General features: G+C 39.5%; 1 protein-coding gene across 3 annotated transcripts in view; it reads right to left on the bottom strand.

Moving 5' to 3' along the window:
* LOC115267533 (zwei Ig domain protein zig-8-like) overlaps positions 1–13,955 on the bottom strand; it is a 663,084-nt gene that overhangs the window by 337,474 nt on the left and 311,655 nt on the right. The window lies entirely within an intron of this gene.

The following is a 13,955-nucleotide window of genomic DNA, read 5'->3' as shown; positions in this document are numbered from 1 at the left end:
TGTCCATGAGAAAACATCGGCCTCATTGGAGCAAAGTGCAGGGCATTTTCGTGCAGAGTACTGCACAACGGTGCCTTGTCCGATCCCATCCGGGTTGTTGCTGGAGTGAGGCAAAGATGTGTCCTATCACCACTACTGTTCCTCATGGTAATCGACGAAATCCTGGTAGGTACGATTGATCGTGTACCAAATCGTAGGTTTCAGTGGCAGCCCATTACCATGGAGCACCTAAATGACTTCGAACTGGCTGATGACGTTGCTCTCCTAGCTCAATGGTGCTCTGATAAACTCGGTGATCTTGCCAATCGCTCCTCAGCGGCAGGTCAACCCTTCCAGCTTCACGGTAGCTTGGCAAGCAGTGGGTTTGAAAGCTTCCAACATCTTGGCAGCCAAATGGAGCCGATGGTGGCACCAAGTTCGACGTAGGTTCACGGATCAAGAAAACGAGGGCTGCCTTTGCGAGTTTAAGAAATGTATGGGAAAACAATCTGACTAGTCAACGCACCAAAATCCGAAATTTCAACTCGAACGTGAAATCTGTGCTGCTGTACGCCAGTGAAACTTGGTGTGCATCAGCGGAGAACACTGAATGGCAGCAGGTCTTCATCAATAACTGTATACATATATAACTCGCGCATGATTGCCTCACAATTGGATCTCCAACGTGGAGCTGATTGATTGATTGGTCTTTAATTTAGAGACTTTCACCAAACGTAGAGCTTCATCATCGATATAATCCAAATCCGATAGCGACTGATATTCGGGAGCGAAAGTGGAAGTAGGTCGGCCACAGTCTATGCAGGGGCGGAATTAAATCTGCGAACAAGCGTTAGATTGGGACCCAGCAGGATATCGCAGCAGGAGCAGGCCTAGAAGGTCATGTCGGCGCAGCCTCAACAAGGATATAAAGGAAGCCGACAGAAATTTAACCTAGCCATCCCAAGAAACATTTTTAGTTTTATACTGCTCTATTAGCAGTTTTCATGACAAATTTTATAAAACTGCCAATAAACCCAAGAATTCCATAACAACCTTCTGACAACCGCTATAAGAACGCCTTTCGACCAAGTGGACCACACTTATTGATGTTTTTAAAACAATTTGGGGAGCAACAATAAGTCCACAATAAACCAGCATGTTGTTCCTTTTTTTCTCGAACAATTTTGACACCAAGTATTTATTCTCCACTGCGAGAAAAGGAAAACAAACCAATGTTGACGTTGTGATCATCATGGATTGTATTTTCATCGATCAACACAAGTAAAAATTCGTAATTTTATGTGACTTTGTGGTGATTTCTTTAACGTTAAATCATGTGCGATAAAACTGTTACTGTGAATAAGGTAATTATAGGTGCAAATAACTATTGCGCCCCCAAAATAGTGCAGTTTTCGAGGAAAAGTGAAGTTTCCGAAAAAAGTGAAATTGCAGATTTTTCATACAACTGCGCAAAAAAGTACATTTGCGAATGTGGATTCATGCAAGCATGCCCTCTTGAGTGTTCAATTATCAAGGTATGTATTATTTAGTTGAAATTTTCGATTTCCTATTTCATAGGCCTGGGAAAAGTTCCGAAATCCAATATGGCAGCAGCAAATAGCAAAGAAAAAAGTGCTTTCGACAATAAATCTAACATCCCTTCAATATTACCGCAAAAAGAGCAATTAGTCGTGCAATTACCATATTAAGCACTCAATAACTCCACAAATGTCCCAAATGGAGGATAACGTGCCTCTGGAGCCGCCTTCTGATACCTGAACTCCATCTCTGGTTTTCGCTACTTTTTATGAGATGGCGCTCAAATCGATCATGAATGACACTTCACAATGGTCGGCAATGTATGGCCAAAAATACTTATGAAATGTTTGAGCGTTTCACAATTTATCATATAGTATTGAAAAAATATTTTTCCAACAAATAATTCAGAGAACGGTGTATTAAGAAGTAATTAAAATTTAAATGACAAATGGATTTGAGCCATGATTATGACTAGTGTTAGTTTTGGCCACTTAATATGGCACAGAGCATCTGCTAGCATGACATCAACGCAGTGATTGGTCTTTTAAGGTTTGTTTTAAAGTACTTTTGGCAACTGCAATAAAACCTTCAATAAATCAAATAAGCTGCTGCGTTGGTTGGTTAGATTTTTAATGGTACATTATAGCACGCTTGTAGTATTCATTAAAACTTATACCGATGGCATTGTCAATAGCCGTTATAAATCATTCATAAAACTGAAATAAAACCAATGCGCTCTGAAAATGTTACTTGGGATGGGTGCTCAGGACTGAAAGTGTTTTCACACTTTGGTAGCCATGGTTGCATTGGTTCAGTGGCATGTCGGAGTAACAGTATCGCTTTGAAATATCCTGCTGTTGAGAGTTCTAGACCGCAGCACAGCTGTTCCGTTGGTAATTTGTAGGGACATTTTCCATATCCCCATCGCATGCTGCATCAACCTGATGACGTTCACGTGTATCTTTTACGCCATGGTCAAGTGTTGGTTTTGGTTCTGAAGCAGTGGGTACAGTCGACTCACGATACTCACTTGTATTTGACTGTAAAGCCGTTTCTATTGCACATCTTCAAGCCGCTGAATGCTCGCTTTTTCTACTGTCCCAGGACCAGCAGGGGTTCGATGCTCCAAGTGTGAAACACACTTCAAACACCCTGAATCTCTCTTTAACGTTCCTGAAACCCCGTGAAACCTCTTCTGAAACACTCTAAAAGCCCCCTGGATTGAATCTCCATCCCTCATTCCTTGAAATTTCTCTGAAGCTCACAGAAACGTCCTCTGAAGCCACTTGATATTCCCGTGGATCCCTTCTAAAGCCCAAGAAACCCCTGTTGTGTACCTCCAGGGTTAGATATCCGTAGATTATGACACGCTACAGCTATCTGTGCTGGTAGACGCTAGTGAGGCCCAGCAGCTCACAGGCAGCGGCTCAGTGTTGTCGTTAAGGATGACGAAGAGGTGTTGCTTACTACGTTGACAAAAGGCTTGATAAAATATCAGGCCGCTATCACGACTTTGGTAATGCTTTCAAAAAAGCAAAACTACCTAATTGTACATCGGCGCATTTTATACTGACTCCCCCGCCTAGCCACCCCATCAAGCAGAAGTATGTCACACGATAACGAACAGAATGGGAAGTTTCGCCGCCACTCGAGAGGTGACCCTTGTTTGGATACGGTCGCTATCTCATCATGTTATGTGTTTCTGTTTACGTTTCATATCAAACTTTGACATTAATAATATTTTATAGGTTTGTTTTCATGTCGCAACGGGGTGAGATCCGGATCCTGAGCGCTCGTGTTTCAGCATTACTCGGCCGACTGGGAACTCTAGGACAGGTTGTCCTGAAAAAGACGCGGGCAAGAGCGGGCTTGATAAACGAGATAAAACTCATGAGGTCAGGACCTATCGCAGCTGTGCGCACATATTTGGACCACCGCACAGGCAAACACACTCACTGGCACATTCCAGGCACAGGGGAGAATGCAGGAAGGTTGCACTTAGTTCGGAGCACGGCGATTCTTCACGTGCCATTTCATCCAATGGAATGATACTCTCGCAGCCACGGGGCACGATTCGTACGGGAAGCTGCAATTAATATTTGTAAATGTGACGAAACCACCAATGCATATTTGAACATAGGGAATGAATAATTGTCAATTAAACATTGTTATTGACTTCAAAAATATTCTTGCCCGAAGATGCAATCCAACGTTTCACAGTATTTTAAATGAAAATGATTAATTCGAAGAAAAGATTTAATTTAACATTCGACAGAAACTTATGTTGACAAATTAAAAGTTGATGAGCTACGCCAGTGATTTTAAAATTAATATTAAGCTGTTTCAAAATCCTGAGCGGCTGGGTCAACACGGCAGCGAGTGCTGATGATTCTTCAGTAATATCACTAAGAGTTTCCTATTCCACCATTCAAGTTTCTCTCTGAAGGTTTATCGTCAAAGTGCTATAGATTCGGCGGCTATGACAATTTCGATAGACAAATAAGTTCACCCAAATGCCCGAAGCAAACACCAAGTTAATAAAAATTTAGGTCACTCATGCGGCAAACGAACAAGTAACTCCTGGCCCTGGGCCACACACACACACACACACTGTCCAGTGTCCACTTCCAGTGCGTGCGCCAAGTGCGGTGAATTATGGCGCCTAGTTTATCGCTTCAATGGCGATACATGAAGTTTCTCATGTAGACAATCTATCATGATTAAAATGAACCCGCGCATTTCGATGTCTGCTTAAACGGTTTTCAATAAATCAGAATTCCATTCCGTCCGAGCTGTACGATGCACACTACCAACGGCCCTCCCATGCAGATGAGAGAGGACATGAACAGTGCTGTCATGCTAAAATCAGAGCTGGTTACCCATGTTTTCAAAATAGCTGCGCCCCTTATGATGCTACGCCCCCATATAAATAATTCAAGCATTGCGCTCAATTTAACTGTTTTACTGTTCCCAAAATAAAGCAAACAAGACAATTTTCCCGCTCACAAAAAAGTGTTAGTCTTGGATGTTAAAATTGCGCTCATCTTATACCAAAAAAGGATAATAGATTTTTCAGTTCCCAAAATATAAAGTGGCTATCTCAGATTCGAAAACAGCTGTCATCGTAAATCAATAACAATGTGAAAATTCCTTCGCTTTTCAATGAGCTGCGATCTCAGTCGTAGAAATTCCCTCAAAATATATAATTAACAATGTAATATATGAAATTACGGATTTATATGATTTTGTTTGGACAAGTTTAATCATATTTGAAAAATAATAGTGTAATAGTTTTCAATTTATCAAATTTGTTGGTCGGAAAAAAATACATATCATAATTCAAAGATAAGTGGTGTAATAGCTGGAAACTTCATAAAATAAAAAAAAAAAAACTAGTGGTGATATCAGATGAAAAACTTGCACTCATAATATCAAGTAAAATGTGACAAATTTTAATTCAATTTAACTATAATCTATTTATACTAGAAAATTGCTCTCATCGCAAATTGATAAAAATGTGAGAAAGTCTGTCTACCCATTTAAAATAAAGGATTTGCAATCTAAGATGATAAAATATCTTATCTAATTGAAAACATTGAGACAATTTTGAAGTACTTAAACAAAATAAACGAGTTTGAATGTTAGATGAGACCATTGCGCTCTTCATACATTAAAAACAGAACATTAATTTGTCGGCTCCCCAAAATAGAAGCGGCGATCGAGGCGGCGATCTTATATTCATAAAACTTCACTCATCGGATAGCCATATGAAACTTCGTCGCTCTTTATAATAAAAGAGTCGCGTACTTAGTTGGAAAAATGTTGCTGTCATATTAAATAGATAATTTGAAAATTGCGCTCATCAAACATGTAAAAATGTTCGCTCTCCTCATAATATTAAAAAAAAACTGAAAACTGAAACGATTTCTGTTAACTGGCCAAAAGAGCAAAAACTTTCGCTAACTTAGAAAAATTTGACCTACCCTAATACGTTAACTACTTTGAATTACCCTAATGAACTAGATGTAACTTTTTTCCCTTCCAAGTAAACTTACACTACCACAACTATAGACAACCTGTGTAACCCAGTCAGAACAGAAATAAAATGAGTCTATTGCAAACAGTAAAGCTGTTCGGGCGCGTTCTTTCGTTATTTCTCCCCGTCCGAATAATTCCCCGCGAGTTGGAAGTCCGCCATATTCGAAGTCCGCTGCGAAACCCTCGAAGGCCGGTTCCCGAGATTTGGTCGGTTGTGAACTGTGACCGGGACCGGAAAAAATCTGGATTTTACAATTTCACATTTAACAAAATAGATATTGTTGAATTAAAATTTAAAAAAGTTTTTTTCTAGGCTCTTATCATACATCAAATATATATGGTGTAGCAATTTTAGACGTTTAGACAATTAAAAAAACTTGTGATATCAAACGAAACAATTTTGGTCATCATATTCAAATAAGTGTGAAAATCTTCCGCTCACTACTTAAAACAAAAACAAAAATTGCGATTACGGTATAGCAAAGAGGTAGGGTAGGTAATCATGAGTTGAACTGAATTGCATCTTTCTGAAGCAGCTGAAAATTTGACCAATTTTTTCTTCTGCAAGAAAATAATTTACTAGGATAGAATCTCATGTACGTGAAAGCCATGGGTATTAGCTTCCAGAAAAATATGTATTAAATAAATTGTATTTGCACTAAGTGTCATTGAAAAATTCAATAATTTCTCAATAATGATTTTAATCTTGATTTGAACCAATTTTAATCTAGCTTTGAGCTACTGGCGGCAGCACCTCGAGAAAAAAAACAGCCAATTTTATGGTAAACAATCAAAAATTATATGGATCTGCAAATTCTCATAACTATTTTTAATTAGGCAGTGGTATCTCAACTCAGAATGCTTAGAATTCTTGAGGAATTTGGAAACTAAATTTGGAATTTTCCATCGCCAAAGAGTAAACAAAGCAACTACTAGCGCAGTCTGCCGGCCTACACTGGAAGCTCACCCCCGTTTTCTAGTTCAAATCTAGGCTACAAATTATTCAATTCAAGATAACATTCTCCGAGCACAAAATACGTAAATTCGATAATTTTTTGACAAATAATGCGGAATATTATTCGGTTGGTCTATTCTACGATAGACAGACTTTCATTTAACGTATTCACTTATTGCGTACGATACAATGCATGAGCTGTACGAGTGTACCGAAAATGTGCTTCCTCTAGGGGAAAATGGGTAAAATCACAGTAATTTTTCAATTGTTTATTTTCAATTAAGAAAACGCTTTTTTCAATGCTTTTAAAGTCAGTGCTACCAGGTTCTATTACGGAGAGGCGTTTATCATCTTTTTCGGGACAATGTTTTCTCGGCTGCAAGAATGTTCTTTCCATATTAAAAAAAAAAACAAATAAAAAAAATGCGCTCATGTAGAACTGATCCAATTGTGAAAATTTCTGCGCTACCCTCATAATATGTAATATATTATTCTATAAAGGAATTCAGATCTCAGACTACAAAATGTGTTCAACATATTTCATAAATTATGTAATAATGTTCCACGTCATGTTAGTATATTGATAACAATGTGAAAATTTATTATAATGTTTCACTTCAAAATAAAAGAGTGTTTTTCTTAGTATCAAAGCGCTATATATCAGAAACAGTGTTATATTTTTTGCGTTCACCAAATAGAGAGTGATGTTCTCAGATACAAAAATTACACTAATCGTCAATTAATAACAGTAAGAAAATGTAGCTGCAAAACGGTGAGTCGATAAGGAGAGCGTCCAACATAGCTCTGTTCCTCACAAGTTCCTACCTCATGCTTCCACGGGTCAAACGATGACAAAGACCGCCAACTAAGAGTTGTGTGCTTAGCTGGTAGTGCAGCCTGGGCACTGTTGTCCTTCTGACTTCAGCTAGATTGAGGAGGTACGATTCGAGCGTCTGTTCACCAAGGAAGTGCGGCTCAAACAGCGTCTGTTCTGGCATCCAGCGGCTGAGTATGAAATGCTGTATCGCGTCAGCTATACCTAAGAAGGCAGCCCCTTCAACGCAATGTAGGCAGCGCGGCCCCGGTAAGGTAGCCTGCTGAAACCCTTCAAACACCCAGAAAAGCAATAGTAGAGTTAACGGATTGATTCAACGGCAACAGACCCGGCAACGAATAAAGGACAACGATTGGAAAGTCGGATCTTGGAACGTGAGAACTTTGAATGAGCCCGCACGTGTTGGGCTCCTGGCTCGTGAACTGCAGAATGTTGGCGTTAAGGTGGCTGCTATCCAGGAGATACGCTGGCCCAAAACTGGAGAACGCGAATTCCGAGCGGTGGATCCCATCGCCAACACTTCATTCAAGTACCACATCTACTACAGCGGCGGCGATAAGGCAGAACGCGGAGTTGGCTTTATAGTGATCGGGAAGCAGATGAAGCGAGTTATTCGGTGGAAGCCGATAAGTGACCGAATCTGTGTGTTGAGGATGAAGGGCAAATTCTTCAACTACAGCCTGATCAGCATCTATGCGCCAACGAACGACAAACCCGATGACATGAAGGATGAGTTCTATGAAAGCCTTGATAAGGCCTACGGAGAGTGCCCAAAGCAAGATGTCAAAATAGTCATCGGAGATGCAAATGCGCAGATAGGCAGGGAAAGTTTCTTTCGACCTGTCATTGGAACGGAAAGCCTTCATTCCGTTACCAACGATAACACTAGTTTACAGCATTTTTGAACTCGGTAAGCTGATGATCATTTTTGGTGTAGAATCATGCCCTGAGTTCGAAAACGCGAAAGAAAAAAATTACAGTAGAGCGGAAATTTTTTCGACTTTCCATACAAGGTTGATGATTTGAAATCGATTTTTGTTCTATTTTTAAGCAAAGTCGCTCACTTCAAACATCTCATTCTCCGTAATCAATGCTTCGATTGAGCTGAAATTTTTATTGTAACTCGCCTACATATGATATGTCAAATAAACGTCGAGAAAGAATTTTTAAGTTGTTTTTTTCTTATTGAAAAAAATACATTTCTTCAAAAATTTTTGGGAATTTTGCTAAAATTTAAGAAGATTGTCCTTAAAACTCGCCAATATCTTGAATTTCATCAATCTGACCCAAAACCTGTATTCAGATGATCGAATGGTATTGTATTCAGCTTTTAATTTATGGAAAAAGTTTTTAAACTGGTTGAACAAAACGCAATATATTTGAATTTTAGTAAATTACATATTTTGAAAAGTTGCAAAACTCGATATTGAGCTAAAACTCAAAAACTGTTCTACTTAAAATTTTTTGAAGGTCGGTTTCGAAATCAGCACTAAATTGTGCTTCAAAAATTTTGGTCATTGACAGAAGTTCACGACTTTCGTTTTATTTTGTAAACTTGTGTAATGGTCTGCGCCTTGTGACATTCGCGGCTGCTATAGGGATGGCAATCAGCAGTACCTACTTCGCACGTAAGAATATCCGAAAACACACCTGGAGACACCCGAGTGGTGACACTTGCTCCCAGATAGACCACGTGCTGGTCGACGGGCGACATTTTTCGGACGTCATAGATGTGAGGTCCTACAGAGGCCCAAACATTGACTCGGATCATTATCTTTTAGCCGCAAAAATTCGGGCGCGACTATCCAGCGTCACGAGTTCAAGAAACAACCGGATGATGCGTTTCAACATCCCACGCTTGTCAGCCGAAGGGGTAGCTGCACAGTACCATCAGAAGCTAGACGAGAGGATAGGAGAGACCATCGGATCTGGAGATGCCAACAGCTTATGGGGGGATATCCACGAAGCAGTGACAACAACAGCGCAAGAGGTGTTAGGTACGGCTCAGCGACGCCAGCGTAATGGTTGGTTCGACGAGGAGTGTCAACGAGTGACGAACGAAAAGAATGTCACCAGAAGCCGAATGCTAGTGGCCGGTACCCGGCAGAACAGGGTGGCAAGAGCAACAGAGAAACGAATCCACCGCATGAAAAAACGGCAGCACGAAGAGAGTGTGATTGCTGAAGCGCAGGAAAGTATGGACAGGATCGATATGCGGAGGTTTTATGCAACTGTCAATGGCGCGCGGCACAAGACTGCGCCAGTGCCCGCCATGTGCAATGACCGGGAAGGAAATTTTCTGACAGACAAAACAATGGTGGCAGCCAGGTGGAAGGAGCACTTCAAAGATTTGTTGAATAGTAGCAGCGAAGGAGCACCCAGGAACAGGATTAACATAATGGATGACGGTCAAGCAGTGGAACCACCAACACTGGATGAGGTTAAAAAGGCTCTCAAGGAGCTGAAAAACAGCAAGGCTGCTGGGAAGGACGAGATCCCGATCGAACTTCTTAAGCACGGAAGCGAGCAGCTACATCAATCAATCCACCAGCTGGTTGGATGGTCTCATATGCCCAATCTACAAGAAAGGGCACAGACTGGAGTGTGCCAATTACAGAGGGATTACCCTGTTAAATTCGGCGTATAAGATACTGTCGCGTGTCCTGTTCAACAGACTGAGGCCTCTTGAGGAGTCCTTCGTCGGCGAATACCAGGCTGGTTTTCGTGAGGGCCGATCAACGACGGATCAAATGTTTATCCTGTTGATGATCCTAGATAAATTTCGGGAATATAACTTGCAGACTCACCATCTATTCATTGATTTTAAAGCAGCGTACGATTCAGTGAAAAGAAATGAGCTTTGGCAGATAATGTCAGAACATGGTTTTCCGGCGAAATTAATTAGGCTGATACGCGCAACGCTGGATGGATCAAAATCAAGTATTCAGATCGCAGACGAAGTGTCAACCTCGTTTGTGACCTTGGATGGATTGAAGCAGGGGGATGCACTTTCAAATTTATTGTTCATCATTGCACTCGAAGCAGCGATTAGGAGGTCAGGCGTGCAGGGGAATGGCTCTATCATCACACGGTCGCACATGCTCCTCGGTTTTGCGGACGATATTGATGTCATCGGCATCGATCGTTGGGCAGTGGAGGAAGCTCCTCTGAAGAGAGAGACAGCGAGGATAGGCTTGACGATTAACTTTACCAAGACGAAGTACATGATAGCGGGTAGAGACAGAAGCAGGTCTAGTGGTGTTAGTGCTGAGGTAGTGATTGATGGGGATGTGTTTGAAGTTGTTGAAGAATTTGTGTATCTTAGAACACTTGTGACATATGACAATAACGTTTCCCGTGAAGTGAAAAGGCGTATTGCAGCTGCGAATAGAGCCTTTTACGGATTGCGTAGCCAGCTTAGGTCCCGTAACTTGCAAACGCAAACGAAATTCGCTCTGTATAAGACGCTGATCCTTCCGGTTGCCCTCTGCGGTCACGAAGCGTGGACGTTAAAGGAGGTGGACCGAAAAGCTTCTGCAGTTTTTGAGCGCAAAGTGCTGCGGACACTTCTCGGTGGGAAACAAGAAAATGGAGTGTGGCGCAGTTGTACCAAGTGTACGAAGATGCGAATATTGTGAAACGTATAAAATACGGCAGACTTCAGTGGGCTGGACACGTAGTGCGAATGTCGGAAGAAAGAATAGCGAAAACAATATTCAGCAGAGAACCCGGTAGTGGTAGGCGACTTCGTGGGCGGCCGCGAACTCGCTGGCTGCACGCGGTTGAAGAAGATCTACGATCCCTACACGTTCGGGGAAACTGGAGGAACATCGCCCAAGATCGACGAAGATGGTGCTCTACTATACGCTCGGCGTTGGAGTAAAGTTACTTTGTAGCCAACAAGGTATCAAGGTAAGGTAAGAAAATGTATTTGCTCTTCATAATAAGCAGATTCGATTTTACTTGAGAAAAATGCACAAAATAGAACTTGAAAATTTCGCTTATCAAAAACATAGAAGAATGTAAAAATTTCTGAATTCTCACTAAAATATAAATGTGATCTCAGCCGACATAATGTACCGTGATTTCGGGTGAAATTGATCACTTTTCACAGTTTTTGGCTTCTAATTTTTGAATAGTTATTGATATGGTCACAACAAATGCTATAAAACAAGTACGACTACGGTTTTCATCAGTCAACCAGGTTGAAACTTTTACTGCAAATCATTTTATTGCAATAAATATCATTTAAAGTAAAAAATCAGAAATTTTTGTTTCGGGGTGAAATTGATCAGTCAATGAAATGTCTTTGTAAGTACTGGAAATAAATTTTCCATCTGAATTATCTACCCCAGAATGCAAAAAGCTTTGTAAAACTTTAAAGTTTAAAGTTTAATAAATCTAACGAAAACGCCTAAAAGTATGCAATTTCAATAGTAGAGAAGTCATTACTTTAGAAAAAGTACAATTTTATGCATAAATAGTAATATTTATAAAACTTTTAATGACGAAATCGGGTTAAGCGAACACTTGGCAGCTATAAACATTCATTCGAATATTCATTACATGTGCGATACAGCTACAATAACAAAAGTTAGAAAGTGTCTTTGAAAATAGCCAAACACGCAGTTTTGGAAAATATTAAATTTTATACAGAAATATGTGACTAATTATCTGTAAAACATGTAAACTCATCATTCAATAACACAGCGTAACAAAAAATAACTTTTTGTCTGTCTCAAGAGCAAACTTATGTGTCTCCGAAGGATTTTGGGCCGCTGAATCCGAATCCGGGCTCAGATTTGCTCTAACACGTCACAATTTTGAGCTATACCTCAATTTATAGGGCAAAATATGCGATTTTGGGCATTTTTGACTGCAAGCCATTAAGCAAGGAAATATTTTTTTAAGCAATCAAAAGGTTAATTGGTCAATTAACATCTAAATTAACGACTCATGCAAAATATTTCGTTTTACCAAATCGAATTTGATAGTTTTAAGCGATTTATGTTAGGTACGATATCTCCCATACAAGTCACCCTCCAAAAGTTGCATGCAAGTTTTCATACTAACATAAAATGCTAAAATCTATCAAATTTGATCAGGTAAAACGAAATATTTTGCATGAGCCATTAATTTAGATGTTAATTGACCAATTAACCTTTTGATTGCTTAAAAAAAAATATTTCCTGGCTTAATGGCTTGCAGTCAAAAAAGCCCAAAATCGCATATTTTGCCCTATAAATTGAGGTATAGCCCAAAATTGTGACGTGTTAGAGCAAATCTGAGCCCGGATTCGGATTCAGCGGCCCGAAATCCTTCGGAGACACATAAGTTTGCTCTTGAGACAAAAAAATGTTGCGCTGTGTAACCCTTGAGCCAGATGATGGTCATTTTCTACAAATTGTTTTGAGTTCAAAGCTTTATTTTTAACAAATAAAAATTGCCCTCACGTCGATCACTTTCACCCCACTGATCAATTTCACCCGAAATCACGGTACTCAACATATCTCACAGAAATTGTTCTTACTTATCACGTAATTTTTGATAAACAATAGGCTTATCTTATTTCAATTTTGGACTTCTGAATGAATTTATGCTAGCCTGCTTACTCTTACAGAAAATTTGATGTCTTAGTGGAGCGGCACCACTCAAACGTCAAACGTTTCTGCGAGAGCCAGCATAAATTCGTGCCTAAGCCCGTAGTGTATCATTTTCTACTTAAAAAATATGCAGAGGTGATTTATAAATATGCATTCATCATATTTCATGAATATGTATTCTAATGATTTTAGACTAAACAAAATATAACAGTCTTAGATGTAAAAACCCTCATTCTGCACAAAAAAGTGGAGCACATTTTTCACTCGCAAAATTATATAAAAAGCCTCAAAATATCGAAATGTCGGTGTCAAAATCTCGATTATTATCGAACTTCCATGCACCTCGGATAAATGAACGACTCGCGCTGTAAAAATCATCATTTTACAACCTGTTGCATAAATAACTATTAAAAACTAAATAACCATGTTTACTGCAAAATGATAACATTGTAAAAATTATGCGCTTTCATAATAAAGGAGTTGCAACAAAAGATAAAGGAAGGCTCTCATTATTTGCCCATAACAATAAGGAAATTCACTAAACAGTGTAAACTGCTATGGAGTCAATATGTTCCAAACAGGCTTGCTGAACGTGCACTACGCGATCGTGAAGCTTAGGAAAGATAAATATTTTCCTGATGAAACGTCGCGATCACCTAGCAATCTTTGATTATTTGATTCATATTTGCGCTATTGAGTGAATCACTTTAATGAAACAATTTTTCACTTAAAAAAAAAAAGCGTATGCATTAAAAATAAGATACTTTTTCAAAAAGCTGTAGAAAAATGTCTGAGCAAAATAAAAACATGAACTTGTTTTGTTTACAAACAGCATTTATTGTTTATGCTAGAAGAATTGTACAGGCCTTGGAAAGCAGTTGATCAGCAGTGATCATTTTAGTCACAATTGTCGAAAACAAATTTGTTCACATATTTTTCGATAATTTTCACCGTTTTGAACATTTTTCCATGAAAACTATTACGTATTCAATAGCGTACAATCATA

This window comes from Aedes albopictus, chromosome 3, assembly GCF_035046485.1.
Source record: "Aedes albopictus strain Foshan chromosome 3, AalbF5, whole genome shotgun sequence".
Taxonomy (NCBI): Eukaryota; Metazoa; Arthropoda; class Insecta; order Diptera; family Culicidae; genus Aedes; species Aedes albopictus.
Note: the sequence above shows the minus strand (reverse complement) of the source record. Positions and strands in the feature narration are given on the sequence as shown.